The 19304-nt window shown below is 36.7% G+C and overlaps 1 pseudogene; it reads left to right on the top strand.

Annotated features, from left to right (window-relative positions):
• Nucleotides 1–758: 758 nt before the first annotated feature.
• On the top strand, nucleotides 759–3254 carry LOC116924569 (annotated as a pseudogene).
• Nucleotides 3255–19304: the final 16050 nt, after the last annotated feature.

The following is a 19304-nucleotide window of genomic DNA, read 5'->3' as shown; positions in this document are numbered from 1 at the left end:
AGCTGAAAAAGTTGCTACACTATGGTACAGATATAACGCTCCAGTTTCCTTTGATGAAGAATGTCAGCATTATCCACGTTAATGTTAATCATAAAAGTAAGTGGTGGGTTGTGTCTTGTGAGCAGCATGTATTTAACTGTTAAGTTATTGTTGACTGTTAACTATTCAATAGATGCCACGGAATCACATAAGAAAAAGAAGCCAACCACCACCGTCTGAAAAATTCTTGCACTTGGCTGTTGAGGATGTTCTACGTGGAAAAACTTCTATAAGAAAAGCTGCTGAGAAATTCAACCTAAAGCCTTCTACTGTAGGATTCTACAGTAAAAGATACTCTTCATGTGGGCTACTACCTCCTGCAGAAATCAAACGTCCTCAGCAATCTACTCACATTTTTCCAGTTCACATGGAATCAGAACTAGCCGATTACTAGAAGACTTGTACTCTTATCAACCACGGAATGTCACCAGATGAAACTGGAATAATTGCACTATCATTTGCAACTGCGAATGCTGTAGCTACGCCACCGGAATGGAAAAAAACATGAGAAAGCATCTGAAGATTGGCTTTGTGGCTTCCCTAAACGCAATAGTTCTTTATCTATCAGAAACTCAGAGCAAACCAGTCAAGCTAGAGCCGCAGGATTCAATAAGACGGTTGTGGACACTTACTTCGACAAGCTGCAGAGCTTGTTTATTAAATACAAATTCAAAGCAAACGAAGTATTTAATGCTGATCAAACAAACAACCCAACTGTTATGCAGCCTCCGAATGTTATCGCTGCCAAAGGGGCAAAACAAGTAATTATAAATTTTATAATTCTTTATTGGTGAACTAATTATTAACTTCAAATTTTTCTTTAAGATTCAGCAAAAAGTTTCCGCATAAAGGGGTACAAATGTGACCATGCTGGCGTTTATAAATGCTGCAGGTGGTACTGTACCACCAGTTTTTGTGTTTACAAGAAAAAAAAGTGCTACCCCATATAGCACATTTCTGCCGTCGGATGTCCGAATCATGGCCGAACATTCGTTAGATACCCATGTCCTCAATGGGTAGTTCCAGGGATGTCCGTCGGCTAGTCACCTTGGAAGTGCAGTGGATGTGCAAAAAGTATATTCTACGGACCTCCTTCCAACAACCAAGAAGATTTTCAACTGTTTCATTTAAGGCTCGTCCTCGAGCTAATCGGGGCAATTTTTTGTCAATCGGGTTCCTCATTTCGGGTCATCGAGACGTGGCTCAATACGCCCTTGAACGTATTTTTATTTTAAATCCAGCATTTAATACGAAAAATCAAAAAAATTAAGGAGTAGTTATCTATTTGCTGGGTGGTTTATTTTTAAATTTATTACAAAACATGAATAAAATATATGTAAGTCGTGAGTTTGTTTGCACAGGCTTGCCGTTTAGCTTACGGGAACCAAGCCATTGGAAATTAACTTACAGAAAATATATATTATCCGGCATTCAATAATATTCGAAGCCAGTATACTTATGATGGAATTTTAATTTCAAATAATAAAAAACTACTTGAAACTTAATAAATCATGCTGAAGTTTAAAATTTAAAAAATATTTAGCATAAATTGTTTCATTGCTATTTATACACGTCTGGTTTAACCTAAGTTTGAAATCATCTTTACTTCTTAAAAATCCTGTTGGTTATTTGTTATCGAAAAGAGTTTTACAACGATTTGATTGGATTGTTCGATAATGACATGGCACAGTGGAATAATATTCGACTATAGTGCGGGAGACCCGGGTTCGAGTCCAGATATAGCCTGATAATTTTTCAAGATTTGAGGTCTAATACATTTCATATTTATACCCAAATGAAAGCCCGTTCAGATATTCTTAGAATGTCCGACGGCGCTGTTAAGGGCGGTCTAAACCACAAAAAAATTACATCCATAGAACATCCAAATCAGATGTCGGGCTGTCCGGCGGATATCAAAAAGATGTACTCAAAATCCGACCTCGACATCTGTCGGACATCCGACGGACTGCATTGTGTTATGTGGGACCTGACATGTTTGAAAAAGGCCCACCTGGTTGCATAGGCCTGGCTCATAAATCCGGATGGATGACCGGCACCAACTTTTTTAAAGCACTCCAACATTTTCATAGCTTTGGAAAATGCTTGAAAAGCAAACCAATGCTACTTACCTTAGACAATCACTCCAGTCATCTTGATTATCGTGCTGTAGATTTTGCGAAAGAACACGGCATAATCTTACTAACCTTCCTTCCACACTGCTCCCATGCTTTACAGCCTTGTGATGTCAGTTTATTCGGGCCATTCAAACGAGCATGTGGGAAAAGCCATAAGAACTGGCTTCACTCGTATCCTGGAGAACGAATTTCCATCAAACATATTGCGGAACTGTCAAATGTTCCTTATCAAGAAATCGCTACACCCAAGAATATCATAGCTGGGTTTTAATCAACAGGAATATACCCATTCAATCGATTTGCGATTGATGCTTCAAGATATTTACCCTCATTCGTAACAGATAGACCAGGTATATGATTTCTGTAAAATTTATTTTGTTACTCTACTTGATGTTACAATATCTGTTTAAAATAGTTCCAGAAGAAGCGATCGATCCATTACTGCTGCACAATACGTCATCATCAACAGATGCAGAAACTACAGAACTACCGTCTTCATTACCGACAGTCACCCCAACTACAGCACTACTGTCTGCATCATCAACAGCCGATAGGTCACATATCAGCCTGGAGAAGATAACACCACTTACACAAGTATGCCAAAATACTCCAATTGCTCCACGGCCTAGGAAGAATAACAGATCTGGTAGTACAACAATCTTAACGGATACTCCAGAAAACCTGAAGATTGATGAAGAGAATAAAAAGAAATTAGAAAAAGAAAAAAGAAAGAAGAAAGAGAAAGAAAAAATTGTGTATCAAGGAATATTTTGAAGCCTGCAGCTAAGAGAACTAGACGGAAAGGAACTAAATCAAAATCAACTGAAAAGGAGAACGATGTGAAAAACGAAGGTGATAAGGATTATGAAAATCCAATGCCAAATCATACCAGAGCCCTCATCTTGACAAACGGAGAACAGTTACCAATTTATAGTTCAATCAGTTGAATCTCATGTAATTTTATGTCTTGTAATGCGTGCCTTATTTTTTGCCTCAGATGAAAGCCGCCAGTCGATCATCTTGTCAAACGAAGAAAAATTAATACAGAATTAATAAAGAACGAACGTTTACTCTTTTTTACATAATATCTATTTCAATATAATAAAACCCCCATGAAAAACATCATTTAAGAAACAAATGATGAACGTGTTCCGTGTTGATAAGATAAATTTGAATTTCCGCGCTTCGATTTTGCTCCTCCCATTCTCCGCCCACTTATTGTCTAATCTCACCCCTGATTGTTTTCCAATTTGGCCACAACGCAACCCCTTAAAAAAAATATTGTGTAAAAACTGGACAATATAAAAAATTTTTTTACTTAAACATGTAGGGGAATAACTAGCGAAGACATTCGTGTGCATTATTTTATTTTTGAACGTCACAGATCGGCCCAAGGCCAGTAAAAGAACAAAAAAAAATTGCGATTTTTTCTTCAAGACAGGCGGGTCGCCTGTCTTGGAGATCTGTCGCGGGTGAAAGGAGAGATTATTTATCTCCTCGCAGAGATCAGTCATCCGCTCCTTGGACAACGCTGCGATCGTGGTGAAGAAATTATCAGGAGAAGTCCGCTCTAAGAAAGATACGCAGATACGCAGTGCAGAAGGGTAGTAATTTGTGCGACGATATAAAACGGTGCCCCGAATCTGCGTTATAGGAGTCTCAATCGGGTGAGCTCCCGGAGTTGGGCTCCGTTAGAGGAGTTACCTGGTTTCCCTAGAGGTCTTTAGACGCTTCTCCAACTTTTGGTAATGGCTATCCCCTTTTTGTTCGAGTAAAACCATTGTTTAGATTTAAGTCATCACTTTTTGTATTCATTTGTGCTTGTTTTAATACAACCAGTGTGACAATATATATATATATAGGATTTAAAAAATTTTAGATATAAACTGGGAAAACAAGAATGTAGAATTTATAATTTTGATGTATAATGGGATAGAAAGAAGAAACTTAATATTATTTTTTATTCTCCAAAGAATTTAGATTTAAAATAGTAAAAATATTATATTTGAGTAGCAAATAGATGTTTAAAAGACTAAAATTTGAAAATAAAATAATTTATTTATAATAAAAAATTTAAATCCAACGAAGAAGTGGAATGAAAAGAATTTAATGAGGGTAAAAATAATAAATAAAACGAACAAATAGTATGCAGACAAGGATAAAAAAAAAGTCATGGAATAAAAAAAATATAATTTTTGTTGGTATCAGTAAAATATATTTATATTTTTTAAGAACTACGATGAAAGTGGATAAAATAAAACAAAAAATCAAGGAATGTAAAAAGTATCATCAGTTTAAAATTGGGAGTTATAAAAAGGACGTCTGCTCTTGCCGAATTCTAGCAGACCACCCCCGATTACTCTACTGCCATGCGGGAGACCCGTGTTTGATTCCCATGGCAGGATAATATTTTTAGCGTTTTCTTTTGGTAGAGCAAAAAGTCATCCCAACCAGTCTCTCCATTGCTCGCCTGGTTGTATGCTATGGTGAATCTTTGTTCTTGTTGAGTTGATTGCAGAAGTATTTAAATTACCCGGACGTAAAATTCGGTCCTCTATCCGAGACGATGGGTAGTGGGGCGTGTTTATACACGCATTCTGCTGTAGTACGGGCAGTTTGATTAAGTAGGGCAACAGCGATCACGTACTTTGTGAAGTAATCGCTGATCACACAAATACAATTGTTTCCATTAGGGGACACTGGTTGGATAGGGCCTAAAAAATCTTTTTCGATCATTTGAAATGGGAATTTTGCTAGCTCATGAGGAAAATGGAAAGTTGTGAGAGTAGAGTTGGTATTTGCTATGCCAACTTCGAAAGCGGTACAATATTCTTTTATATCTTTCCTAATCGTAGGCCACTAGTAATGATTTTTTACTTTAAAATAAGTCCTGGGGTATGCCAGATGACCAGAAATTGGTTTGTCGTGCATCTGTTTCAAAACTACCTTGCATAAGATAAGGGGTAGAACCACTTGGGGATTTTAAACATTTCTTCTGCTTTTCGACGTTGGACTTTCTATTCGGTAGAGTATGCCATTGGTAACTTGGTAAAGACTAATTTCCTTTGCCTAGATTGCACATTTTTTTTGTCTTCTTCCGAGAGAACTCCATCGTCGAGGTATTTCTTCATTGACTTACACACCGGGTCCACGGCCTGGCTTGCTAAGATGTCCGGGTACGTCTCGTTCGTTCGAATATGGGCGACGCGGAGGCAAGACAGAGAATCCGCGTTTTGGTTGACACGTCTTGGTGGATATTTCATTCTGTAATTCTTACCGTTTCAATTCGTACCGTAGTAAAATAGCCCATCTGCCTAACCTGCCGTTGTTGTCTTTTTGTTCATCTAACCACTGAAAGGGACGGTGATCGCTGATGACCGTAAATGGCTTATCCAACAAGTACTGTCGGAAATGTTTAATAGAGAATACGAAGGCTAAAGCTTCCTTTCCTACAGTGGCGTACTTCTGCTAAGCTGATTTTAATTGGCGACTGGCGTATGCGATAAGATTTTCGACACCGTCTTGTATTTGCAAAAGGACGGATCCTATTCCAAAATCGCAAGCGTCGGTGAAGAGCAGAAATTCAAGATCGGAGTTAGGGTACGCAAGCAGTGGGGATTAGGCAAGTACGGAGTTTTTCGAAAGCAATTTGGTTGTTATCGGTCCAGGCGAAGGGTTTTTCAATGTGTTTTTGTGTGTCTTAGCGGTTAAAGGTTGTGTAATAGATCCAAAATTTTCGATAAAGAGTCTGTAATACCCAGGTAGGTTTAAGAACGAACGTACTTCTTCCACTGATGTTGGAACTTTATAATTGGCAATTGTGTCTACTGTAGCGGAATCAGGATCGATGCGGTCAGTAGAAATGACCTAACCAAGATAATTCACTGAATGTTTCATGAATTGACATTTATTTAATTTTACTTTAAGTCCTGCGCCTTTAATTAGGGAAAAGACTTCTCGTACGTCCTTCAGATGGTTCTCGAAAAAATTATTACGTCATCTAAGTATACTAAAGTTTTTTGTCCTGATACATCTCTAAGTATAGGGTCCATTAAACACTGAAAAGTTGCTGGTGCGTTACATAGACCAAGTGACATCCTAACAAATTCACATTGACTATTTTCTACGATAAAAGCTGTTTTTCTTTAGAGGATTCCCCTAGTTCGATCTGCCAGTGTCCTGATGCCAGATCTAAGGTCGTAAAGTACTTTTTGCCATAAAGTCTATAGAGGGTGCTGTCGATGCTCAGTAGTGGATAAGAGTCTATTTTTGCTAAATTATTTAATTTCCTATAGTCAATGCAAAAACGCAATTTCCCCAATTTTTTTATAGCTAAAATTACTGAAGCTGCTCTTGAGGACGTCGAATGTCTTATTACGTTTAATTGCAGCATTTCTTTTATCTGTTTTTCTTCTCTTTGGCCTTGGCCTGTGTGATAGGGTCGAAGTCGAATAGGTCCTTTTCCTTCCGTATCGATAAAATGTTTTTTAAATCCTGTACTCCCAAAACCAGAGTCTTTTGTCGCGAATAAATCAGTAAATTTATTTAGAAGCACAGTTAACGGTTTTTTAAATATTGTGGGTCAACATCCACATCTGTTTCGGGAACACACCCTTCAGTAGAAACGGTCTCCTGAGAAGCAGAGTCTTGACCTGAAGATACTTTGCCTATCACTTGACAAGAGAATTCTACCTCACCCAGGGGACTATATCTCGGTAGATTGTGTGCCATATTAGAATTGTTTCCTACAACAATCTGATATTTCCTGTTTTCGTTCGTAGCGTTTACGAAATCGCCTATTTATATTCCTTCTGGTAAATCCATACTCTGGGAAGAAAAATAGAGAGCTACTGCCTAATTTATCGCCCTGCTCCTTTTATGTGGCCTCTGCAACTTGAGAAGATCTAGGGGCAATGGAAACCATTTATAACTAGAGTCATGGCTACGTTAACCGCCGACTCTTGGCTTTTCTGTAATAACCCATCTTGTTTAACTTCCCGATTACCTTCCGGTTTGTCGCGGGCCAAAAATATAGTTTTAGCGCGGCCATAAAAAAAAATCATGTTTGTCTGTGGCGTCCAAACCCAATATACATGATTCTGATATACCGTCCGTGAAGATAAATTCTTGGTCTAGTATATTGGCACCGTAAACAACAAATAAGAAAGCTAACCCTAACGTGAAAAATTGTTATTTTGCACATCGTATAGTTCTTCGTCGGACTCAGAGCAATTCACTTGATCTTCCGACGCTATCCGATTAAAAATATCTATATGTAAAAGGCTCTGCGCTGCACCCGTATCAAATAATGCTTTAAACGGAATATCGTGAATTTTCACAGAAAGTCGAGGGGCTGCTGATTTACTAAAAACTGTTATTTTTGCGACTGATGGTATGGTTTTGGGGCTTAATGACCTATTCTCTGTTAACCCCACTTTACGGCCAGCCCTTATTCGTTTCCCTGGTTCGGTGAAGCATAAGTTTCATTAGGTTAAACTAAGTTTTTCTTCGTGGGGCAAAATTTCGCTACGTGGTCTACTTGTTGACAAAAGCAACAGGTGAGTGGCGTGTCTGGTGTCGTTTTTCGTTTTAAAAATCGGAAGCAACTTTCGATGCGATGTGGTTGTTGAGACCGCAGTTTGAGCACGCAACGGCATTTTGCGTTGATCTATTTCGTTGGATAGGTTGATGACCTGAGTTGTTTTTGATATGCCTGCCGAAAGTGTTTCCGACTGGTTGTCGGAATCCGGTCATTGGGCCTTGGCGAATGAAACTGTTTTAGGGGAAGTGGTTTAAGAAATTTCCGTGTCTTAATTAAGAAGTTATTTCTGAGTGGTTGACGTATCTCATTTGTTTGGCGAATGCTAGTCTGCATGATGCTGCCGAGGTCTGTTATGACGTCCGTTAAACGGTCAATTTTTCCGCTCAAGTCAGACGATGTGCTTGTTTCTTGTCGAGCAGGCTCAGTGGTGGCTAATTTCAGGCAGGATGCGATTGAGGTTATGTGATCACTTTGTTTTTCGATTGCTTGTAGGATAGCTGCTTCGTTGCTAGCTACCGCGTTAACAAATATCCTTTTTACTTTTTCTATCGTATCTGATTGAACGGGCTTTGCGTTCTTCTGTGTTATAGATATGCGTTCTTCGAATGTTGATACCGTTTTGTGTCTTACAATGTTTTGAAGTTTTGGTTCTAGTCCTTGCAAACATTTTTGTCGAAATAATCTTAAATGCGTGGTTTTTCTTCGGGCGTTTCCTGATTGGTGGAGGGATAGGCACGTGTGTATAGCGTTTTAAGTCTATAGGCATACTTTAAAATATTATTTTTTGGCTTCCGCTCTATCTCGTCGAATTCGTTTTGATAAAATTCAATGTGTTCGGATCCATGGTAGTAAGATATCAGATTGTTGTAGAAAACAAGTTCAAGTGCAATGGAAAAGGCATTTGACTGCACTCAACTGCAAATGGTTGGTTTTAGACGTCACGTACACTGTAAGTAATACTAGATTTAATTTCTATTTGATTTTGCAGTGATATGCTTAACACAAAGCTGTAATAACGTCAACCATGTTTAACGACAGGAATCCCAGGCAACCAATCCAGTTGTGTGCAATTTGACTTTCTATGTGATGCATAATACTTTTGCGTTGAAGTGAAAAATTGACATTTAAGTGGGTAGAATACATAATGTATGAGAATCAAGTCTTTCATTTGCTGAAAAGCCCTCATTTTTATTCGTCTTACTGAACTGTACACATTTTATTTTTATTAGAACAGCTTTTTCAAATCTGGATCGATCATTTTCCTATAACTCTTTCATTCATGTTTCAGTGTTACCTGGACATGAGCAAAGAAAAACGTAAAAGAATAGGGTAGGCAGGGAAGAAGGCAAGACAGTTTTCATGAGTGTAACCTAGGGTTGAAATATTGAGAAAATTACATCCAAGTTGATTCAATTAAAACAGGAACACAGCTCCAGCTTCCACCACTTTCACTTGAAGGAAAAAAAACAACGCTACAGAAAGTAATTGACATACATTGAAATACACCAATTTGAAGAAAACAGAACAGCGTCATTGTTGTTTAACCGTATTTCTACCAGAAGACAATCCACTAACGCTTACGCGCGCATAACACTCTAATGCGAGAGCCTAAATTACAATTAGTATTTGTTATTGGAAAAAATATTGTAAAAATAAAAAAATTTAATACCTTAAGCCATAGTTCTTCAATATTACGATTTTCAATATCTTCTAGTATTGCAGATCCTGTTCTGCATACCGGATTAAATTGAACGTGTGCTCCAATGGGAACTGAGCCATACGTGACAACATTTATGTCACTTGGCGGGATACCAATTTCCTTAAATTGATCAAACAATGATACCTAAAATACCAATTGATTTATTAATATTAACTATCTATTGATATATTTGAAATAAATTATATGAAACTTTACATAGTTTGCAGGTTTCACGGAAATCGCAGCCATAGTGTAGCACAAAAGGGTAACTCTATCGTACCCTACTCTACAGCAGGCACATACTTTTGAAAATAAATTTTTGCTGGCTTCCATTTTGTTGTCTTTATCTATATTACTGTTTCGTATTGGTTGAAATAACATATTTGTTTGTGCTAGAGCACTGCCAACGCCAGAAAATTCTCCAACTATAAAATGCACGTGCAAATTCATCAGTGGAAAGTCTCTATATGGATTGCAATAAAAAGTAAAATCAAATATTATGTAACGATATCCGAAATCTAAGTTTAAAAATTGTTACCGCCAATTTTTGATAAATTCAATAAGCTGGTTCAGTAAATTAGGCTTGAATTGTGAGTTTCTAGACAACCGATAAATTGGCACAATTATATTGACAGGAGATGATCTCAATGGTGGCATAAAAAATAACGGTTTCTTCTTGGCAGACTTAATAAGACATGTCTGAAAAGACGATTGGAAACAAATTCGACATCTTTGTACAATTTTACCAGATTTCTTCTCTACACGTTTCGTTAACAAGCCTACAAGTATTGCAATGTTATTAAAGTATGAAGATATTACGTAATTAAATGTCTTACATTGCTCCGAGTAAGAACCCAAACACCATAGCCCTGTCGGGTATTCAAAGAATGACATGTTTGAATACATATGGTGATTATCGAATGTTGCAATTCCAACATGTATCTCACTGGGAGCTGGCAAAAATTGTTCCAATTTATAATCCTCTAACATAATATTAATGGAAAACATATTAAGAAACGTAAAAAAAAAAAATTGTAATAGTACTAACCTCTCGCGCATGACATAAACTCCTCCCGAAAATTTGGTTTTGTTAACAATGCTGACAAATGACAATGCAATCACTTCCTTAGAGTTTTGCAAACCCACATTAGCCATTTTCAATTAATAATTACTGAACGTATATACAATCTAATAAAACTGAATGCCAAAATTTAAAAACGAATTAACGAAACACCACTGTCACGCTATATGTTTTCAAGTGAAATACACTGTAATTGTGAGACAGTACACGTTGTACAGAAATAGATTGATCGAATTGTGTAGAACACCTCCAGCATTGCCCATACTTTTTATTGTAAAACATAAGTAAACAAAACAATAAGCACAATAAGATGATTTTTTTCAGGTATTGCTACTGCTCCTAACTAAAGATAAACATCAAGGTTCATAGAAAAATAAATTGAAAAACATTATCCATCAGGTACGTTGGTATCCATCTCACAAAAGTCGTTCAGTATCCATCTCACAAAAGCTGTTCAGTATACATTTTCTATTTTATAACACACTAGGACCAATTACCAACATGTAAATATATCTAAAATTAAAGTAAGTTAATATTTCCTATTACTTATTGTAAATGTAATGCTTACCTTGTTGGTTATGTTACCCCCGTGATATATATAATAGCATTGATAACCTGCTAACGTCGTGATACATACCTCTTTGAGGAATTCTTGAATAACAAGAGAATGTAAAAGGCGATCAACATCAGACTTATTCCAACTAGCAAGTTTCCCAAATATTGGCCATTTGTTGTGTCCTAAAAAAAACAAACATCACAAAACGAAATTTAAATTTATTTTTATATCATTTAACCTAATTCCATAATTTTTTTTAATGACTTTCCATTGAGAATATCAGAAAAATGTAATAGTGTTAGTCTATTTATTGGGGAGATTTTTTTCCCGCAATGTAATAGTACCAACGCCACAACTGCTTTCCCAATGAGCGTCACATCAACTTCACGTACCTCCGACTAAACATTAAAGAAAGCGTGAAACATTAACATGCAAAGGAAAATCGTAAAAATTTACAACTTGTCCACATCTTGATTGGCTTAAGAGTAAAGTTCACCATACCTTGCAAGCGCAATTGTCACAAGTAGTGCCTTCATTTTCCAAACATTTTTCACGGTTGTATTGCTCTCCAAAATGCTTCAATAGTAACACTCTACGGCAATCGACAATATTCTCACAGTAAGACAACATACTCATAAGGTTATCGTGATTCCTACGTAGAGCCGTATTGCCAATTGACTGATTTTCTATATTTAAATAAATGATTACTAAAATTTTTACCAAATACATTTCAAGAATAAAAATGATTACTATTCAAAAGCCATTTTTGGTGCCTTGAATCGCTATACGTGTAATAAAGCAAGCTGTATGCTATTTGGCCATCCCGTCCTGCCCTACCAGATTCTTGATGAAACATTTCAAGCGACTTTGGCATCGTGTAATGAATAACAAGCTTGACATTTAAAAAATTGAATTATTCTATATTTTAATTTTGTGTAACGAAATTTTTAGAGAAAACATTACCAGACTTGTCGATTCCCATGCCGAAAGCTAATGTTGCACATATGACCTGTTAAAATTTCTAAAACATGTCTTTGGCATTGTAAAATTACAACATTTACAGCCATATAAACTTAATGGAACCAGACATCCAAACACATTGAGTGTGCTTGCGCGAAGCTTCTGACATGCCACCATGATAATATGTCGCATTCACTTGCTGTGTGTTTAAAGCAAGAGCAATGGCTTCACACTAGCGTTGCAAATTTAGTTTTTTTTTAACTCAATAAAACAAAATTAAATAATTGGGTTTTTTTATTAACGGAATAAAACAAAATCAATATTGAATTTTTTTCTGAAAAATAGATAATTAACTAGATAATATTTGGTTATTTATTGGGTTTTATTGGGTATTTAAACTAAATATTAATTAAAAAATAAACTCGATAAATTTTTTTTTTCACTTCTTTGTCTTTTATTTATGAAAAAAAAAACATTTTAGGAACAGTTCTTAGTTATTAATTCTCAATATTTTGAGTATTTTAAGTTAATCCAAAAAGTACAATTGAAAAAAAACCAAAAAAAAATAATTCAAACTTGAAAACAGTTAAATGATTGGTAGTGATAACTGAAAAGTTGATTCGACTTACAAGTCCTTAAATAGTTTCCTGTAGTTATATTTGGCGCAAGCCTCAGATTCGAGTAATTTTGGGCCTATGTTTCCTCGATTTCCATCGGTACTCAGCCCAGCCCCAGAAAAAAGCCGTTCAGTTGAGGCCGATGTGGCCGGAATGGCTAAAAAGTCGAATGCAGTTTTGCTTAAGTATGGAAATCGCAATGAATTTTGAACCCAGAAGTGTGATGGATCTTCCTGGCTCAGAGTCAGATCAGTTGCATTCAAATTTTTATCCAAATACGAAAAGTATTCTTCCAGTTCTTTTTCGATTTCTTCTTTGAGTAACTGCTGTTGAGATTTGGAAGAAGAATCAGTCATAACAATGCGTCTTTTTTTACAAAGTGCCTGTTGAGCAGCGATTTTCTGTTCTTCCTTTTTATTTGAAGTATGCAATCCATAAGAAACAGAAGTTTGGCCTTCTGTGGATGTAACTGTAGATGTAGACGAACTGAGGGTCTCTCTGATTGAAGTTATAGATGTAGATGGCGACAACAAATGCATTTTCAAACGTTGTTTACCAGTACTAAACAGCTCGTCGTCCAATTCTGTTGTTTTGTGTGGGCTAAGCATACTGCATATCAAGAAGGTGAAGTCGAAATTTCTTGAATAAGGATCCATAATCAGACTGAAGCGACTTTTCAATTCTCCAAGAAGATTTTCGCACACATTCTTGAATCTTCCAAACTTTTTCTCGGAGTCTTGTAGATGTTCAGATATTGTTAAAAGAAATGGTACAACAGATGGACTTGTAGAGTATTTGTGCCCCTCAAGACAGGTTGTAGCAATTGCCATTGGACGCAAGAAATCGCGACACAGTTCCACGTCGTTCCACAAAAAATCTATCTCCCATCCCCACCTTCAATAATTTCTTCCCAGCTAGGTATTTCAGCTTTTCTACAGCAACACCTAACAGTGAAAAGAGAAGTTTGAAGTTTTATTAAGATACAACGAACATTAAGATACACAGAAATACATTTTGTAACCCACCTGATTTTGAAAAGCGATTGATTAATGGAAGGACTCTGCATTTTAATTTAGAAATAGGCGATGTTGTTTTGTCCAGTACTCGATGGCACATTGTGTTGAGTTCATGATCAATGCAAGTGAGTTGTTTAGGAAATTCCTCTTCCATCCAGTCCATATTATCCTCGTTGTCGTCTTCAATTTGTGATTCCTCTTCTTCCGAGGCTTCCGAATCCAGATCAAAAATTTCGGTTATTTGTTCAGATTCGTCGCCGTCTAGCTCCTCGCTTTCTTCCATGACAAAGTCAACAGGAAACTCGTCGTCAAAATCTGATAGGTATTGTGAGGGAACAGCCATGAGAACTTTGTATGGTTTGAGTGCGCAAATGACGTTAGCACCCTTGTCGGTAACGTAACGAAACACGTTTGAGGAATCTCTAAAACCATATTTCTCCAAACAATCGTGCAAAGCATATTTAATGGCTTTTCCAGTATGTGGCTGCTCCAGAGAATGGCAAGCCAGTGCTACGGAATCGTATTTGTTTGATTGCTTGTTAAAATAATGAACGGTTACCCCAAGGTAAGAATGAATGAGTCCTCATTGGGACCAAATGTCGATGCAAACGTTAAATTTCTCTGCAGCTCTTAAGTTTTCCGATACACGTTGCATTAATTTACTTGAAAAATCAATGACCCATGAGGTGAGAATAGGCCGAGATGGAATGCAAGCTGCTGCGTTGGGGTCGCATTCTTCAATGTACCGCTTAAATTCCAGAGACTGGAAGGCGTTTTGAGAAACTGTAGTACACGCTGCAATAACCGTTAATTTGTGTTTAAGATTACAGTATTTTTCAGAAGATTTGCTGTATGCTTTTCCCAGTGATTTCTTTGCTGACAGAAATTTGTCTATTGATCCTTCCTTATCTGTTTTTCTTTTGAGTGACTTACATTTTGAATTATCTGATTCCTTTCTTTTTTCTTCTGCAGATACCAATTCTTGGGCTTCTTTCTTGTGCTTTGATGTCAGGTGGTTTTTAACATTAGTAACGATAACTCCTTTAGTCTTGTAATTGCAATTAGAAATGCAACAGAAACTCCATACTTTCCCTTCAACCATTTCTTGTTTAAAATGGGCCCAGACAGGGTGAGATTTCTGTGGGCCACGAGAACCACTGACTGACTTTGATGAGCCTGTTGACATGGATGATGTTGGTCGTGATGAATTAAGGTCTGCATTTTCATCAATGCCCTCTTCAATGTCTTCATCATTATCTTGAATAGTTCTATTAAAATCATCATCCATTTCGGACATAGTGAGTCACTATGTCCGAGATGAGAAATACCTGTCAGGCTGCCACCTTTTACAATTAAAAAATATACATTTTCATAATGTTATCTAAAATTAGTTTACAATTTCATAAAAAAATTACCTTTGACAACACAAAATGTCAATCTTAAAGCTCCTAGTGAGTGATTTGATTTAAAGACTCTTAGTTCTTAACTTCCAATTCTGACTTTTGAGTTTTAATCGTGAAATTATAGTCTGCAATTGCAATCCCGATCGTTGGGCATTGCATGTTGCCAAATTGTGAAAAATGTGACAAAATTTCGTCTAAAAATTTCCCTTTTATTATCGAGTTTTCAATCGAGTTTCTCATAAAAAAAGTGAATACTCGATAAAAATAATCGGTTTAAAAAAAACGAAATTAAATAAAACTAAATAAAACTAAATAAACCAAATAAAACCAAATAACATGATAAAACCAGATATCGGCAAAACTAGATTTGCAACGCTACTTCACACTCTTGGTGTGAATAACAATAAATTATCACGCTAAGATTAGCAAAGCGACGCAAGATTATTTCAGCAATTTCCGATACATTAACAGATCTGCTTTTTTTAGGCAAAACAGAGTATCTAATATTGGGCCTGTTGCATGTATTCACAAACCTAAATACATTGGTGGAATAGGAATTATTTAATGTTTTAGGTAGAAAACTGACACTACTTACAATGACGGATTATCTAGTTGAAGGTTATTAATAACATCCTGACGAACGTGTGACGTAGCAGTTGCTGTCAATGCCATTATTGGTACATTTGGAAATTGAGATTTTAGCCTGTTGAGCTTCAAGTAAGCTGGCCTACAATCCATTATTGAAATAAGTACTTGTTAGGGTTAAAATAAGTTTTTGATAACCTACCGAAAATCCAAACCCCATTGCGATAAACAATGCACTTCATCAACAACCAATTTTGCAATAGATTGTGATCCATGCAAATGCTGTAACATGGTAATCAAATTAGCATTTTGACTTATCTGCTCAGGTGTAGTGTAGATCAGTTTTACATCTATTACAATTCAAAAAGTTGCGAAAGAGAATCTCAAATGATAACGCTAGTGAAATTTACCTGAAACATTCTCTCTAATCTTTTGTAAGATATTTAATTGTTCTCTTTGGTTCTGAGAAGCAAAAATGTATGCAGCTGAAATCTGAGCATTGAATTAGGAAAATATACAACTAGAAAACTATCAAAAGAAAAAAATATAAAATAAAATAAACCTTTAAGTCGTTAAGTCGATTCACTTGATCTACAATAAGAGACTTCAATGGGGATATCACAACGGTAACACCCGGTGATAGCAAAGCTGTTGGTTGGTAACACAGCGATTTGCCCCCACCCGTTGCAATGATACCGAAACAATCTTTACCCATCAAGCATGCCTTAATGATTGCCTCTTGATGCTTTTGCAACTGTTTCAGTTTGAAACGGTTGACCATAATATCATGTATTTCACTGTCTATATCCTTAGGCTAAAACACACAAAAATAAAATGTATTATCAATAAGGCTAGAGAAGAAAACACGTGCACCTTTTGGTTTTTGGGGTCTTCTGTTTCTGCCCTTTCTAGTACATTACTTTTCACTATTGTTGACGAAACATTTGCAGCACTTTGTATAACACTGAGTCACAATCACTTTCGTCGGATACATACTCTATTCTCGGTTTTCTATAATATTTCAAGCTAAGCTTAGAAATTGTAAAGATTGCACGAGTGTAACACCAATGCAAACATCAAACTGGCAGTGTTCAACTCTGAAAAACGAGGAAGCTTGCAGCGTTGTCTGATAAATTTTGTTTGACAGCTTTAAAACTGACACGACGGTGAAATAATCAACACATTAAATGTGTGTTACCAGTAACTTCCGTTAGTAAGCTGGTAAAGTTCAACACAGATTTGCATCAATAATACCCAGAATAACATCAAAATACGGGGCGGAGAGCACTTTTTTTGCATAGAAAAGGGGTAAAAAAGAGGAAATATGGTAACATCGATCTAGGGTGAAATCTAGGCTTTTTTAGATTTGGATACCGGGTAAAAAGGGAGATCTGGCAACTCGTTTTGGTAAATTGGTTCAAATTGGAAGCACTGGTCAGTTGTCGTGGAAGCTTTGTAAAAGTCATAGCTATTGTCAGTGTGCTCTCTGTGTTGGCAACAACGTATTGTTTTCAGTTTTGTGGTAAAACAATTTGATATTCTGTGAAGTGTTTTGCGTTGGCTTCATAACAATAGATCACTGGTTGGTTCATGCTGAGAGGAATACCTATACCGCGTTTCGTTGGTCTGTATGTCAAAAATTTCGACAGTTTTTGGGTGGTCCACAGTGTAGAATATGAGTAATATATCGATATATCGATACTATGGATGAGATTGAAAAACGCAGTGTCAACAGGATCGGACTGACAATTGTTAAGTGATTTGGATCGAAAGTCTTCCATGACAAGTCTGGCAGTTAGATTAACCTAAATCCTGTCAGTTAGAGGAACACTGTGCCAAACAGACAAAAAATGTCTGAAGCAAGGAGGCAATGTTTGCAAGATTCTCACGATCAGTGCCTGTTCAGATACAAGTTATTCAATGCTGTTCAGTTCAGTCAACCATCATTTTCAATCTGCTTATGTGGGCCAAAACAGAATGATCTAAAATGTAGGAATGGATAAAATTAGTACAAAAAAACTAACAGATATGGGTTGTACTGTACCAGGATCCATTTTGTACATCTAAAACTTCCCAAGCAAAAAATCAGCATTAGCCACAGCCACTTGGGTAAACGGCAATATCAGTCTATTCCACATTTCGTTACTGCTGCTTGCTGTCTTCGAGAGCAACTTGGAAAGCTGGTTCAATGTTGTAGAAAATGATACTTTAAGCACTGGTGTCTCTATCCGTCCAGTTTTCAATTCTGTCATGATTTTTTACCACAGTGGCTGTCACTCCTTCAGTAACAACTGGTTCAGTTTCCTGAAACGAAAACATACACAAAATGTTTTAGCATATTCTCTATTGTTCAGGAATTTAACAGCAAGAATCGCTTCTACCAGACTATATATCTACATGTGTAATATTCACTCGTACGCATATACATACCTCTTTACTAGTCCTTGCACTTAATTGGCATGCCATACTTAGTCTACAAAAAATTTTGCGTTGAGACGCTTGTCTGTTTCAATATGCCACTCTAGGTGTTTGTCACAAACCCATGTGCAAAGTATCATTCATAGCTCCATGGTTGGGTCGAGCGCACTCGAAATTTGAGTGCGCTCCCAAAAATCGACCAATAACCTAAATAACTGTTTTGATTTGTAGGCGTTTTCCGCTTCCAGGGCAATAGCAGAATCCAATTTTTTATGAGCTTAAATCAAATCAAATCTCTGTTTAACAATCAAGCAATGCCTCCAAAACGAAATGGGAGCGAGACTTTAGACCCCTTCGACATAAGACCCCAGGGGGGGTCGACTTTAGACCCCCACGTTGCGACGCAAGACCCCCATAATTTAAAAAAATATTTTTATTCGTTAATTAATAGACAACGCAAAACCCCTAGCCCCCGACGCAAGGCCCCTGTGTCTTTTTTTCATTTAATGTAACCCCGACTTAAAACCCCGTGCCTTAAAATGTCTTCATATATTACCGACTTTAAGTCCCTGTCCCCCGACACAATGTCCCTGTATTTTTTGCCATTCAATATTATCCCGACTCAAGACCCCATTTTCCAAAATGTGCCAACAATTCCTAACTTTAAACCCCAGACACAAGCCCCCGTAATTTTTGCAAACGAAATATTTTCCCGACCGAAAACCCCTTGCTTAATCATGTTATAGTTACATCTACTTGAAGCCCCGCTTTAAAACCCCCGAAATTAAAAATTAACCTAAAAAAATTTTTCTTTTTCAAAACCATCTTTGCTGCCACACTTAAACAAAGCGGTATCATTTGTAGGGATTACGTACTCGAGAACAGATTGCACACTTCAGCTTTAAAATATCCTTTAAAAGGATATCAAAACAATCATTAATACATCCAGGCATTTTTAGCAAAAGTTATTGAACAGAGAACGGATTACGGATAGCTGAGTTTGTTTTATTCGAATTTAATTTTATGGGTCAGATGAGGAAAGAAAACAGATCATACTGATAAATAAATAAAAGTTATTCAGGGAAAATAATTAAAAATTTGAGCGACTGGAGTACGGCAATAAAAGCAGAGATCGCGTTTTCTCTCAAGTTGCTCGGCACATTGGTGGCAGACCGTGTGCCCACAAGGAATAAAAATTTTATTCTTTGGATTGATGGTGCAAATATCACAAATGTGCGCTGGCTGAGGATCGT

Source organism: Daphnia magna, linkage group LG6, assembly GCF_020631705.1.
Source record: "Daphnia magna isolate NIES linkage group LG6, ASM2063170v1.1, whole genome shotgun sequence".
NCBI classification, from domain to species: domain Eukaryota; kingdom Metazoa; phylum Arthropoda; class Branchiopoda; order Diplostraca; family Daphniidae; genus Daphnia; species Daphnia magna.
This window is presented reverse-complemented; position numbering and strand designations above follow the sequence as displayed.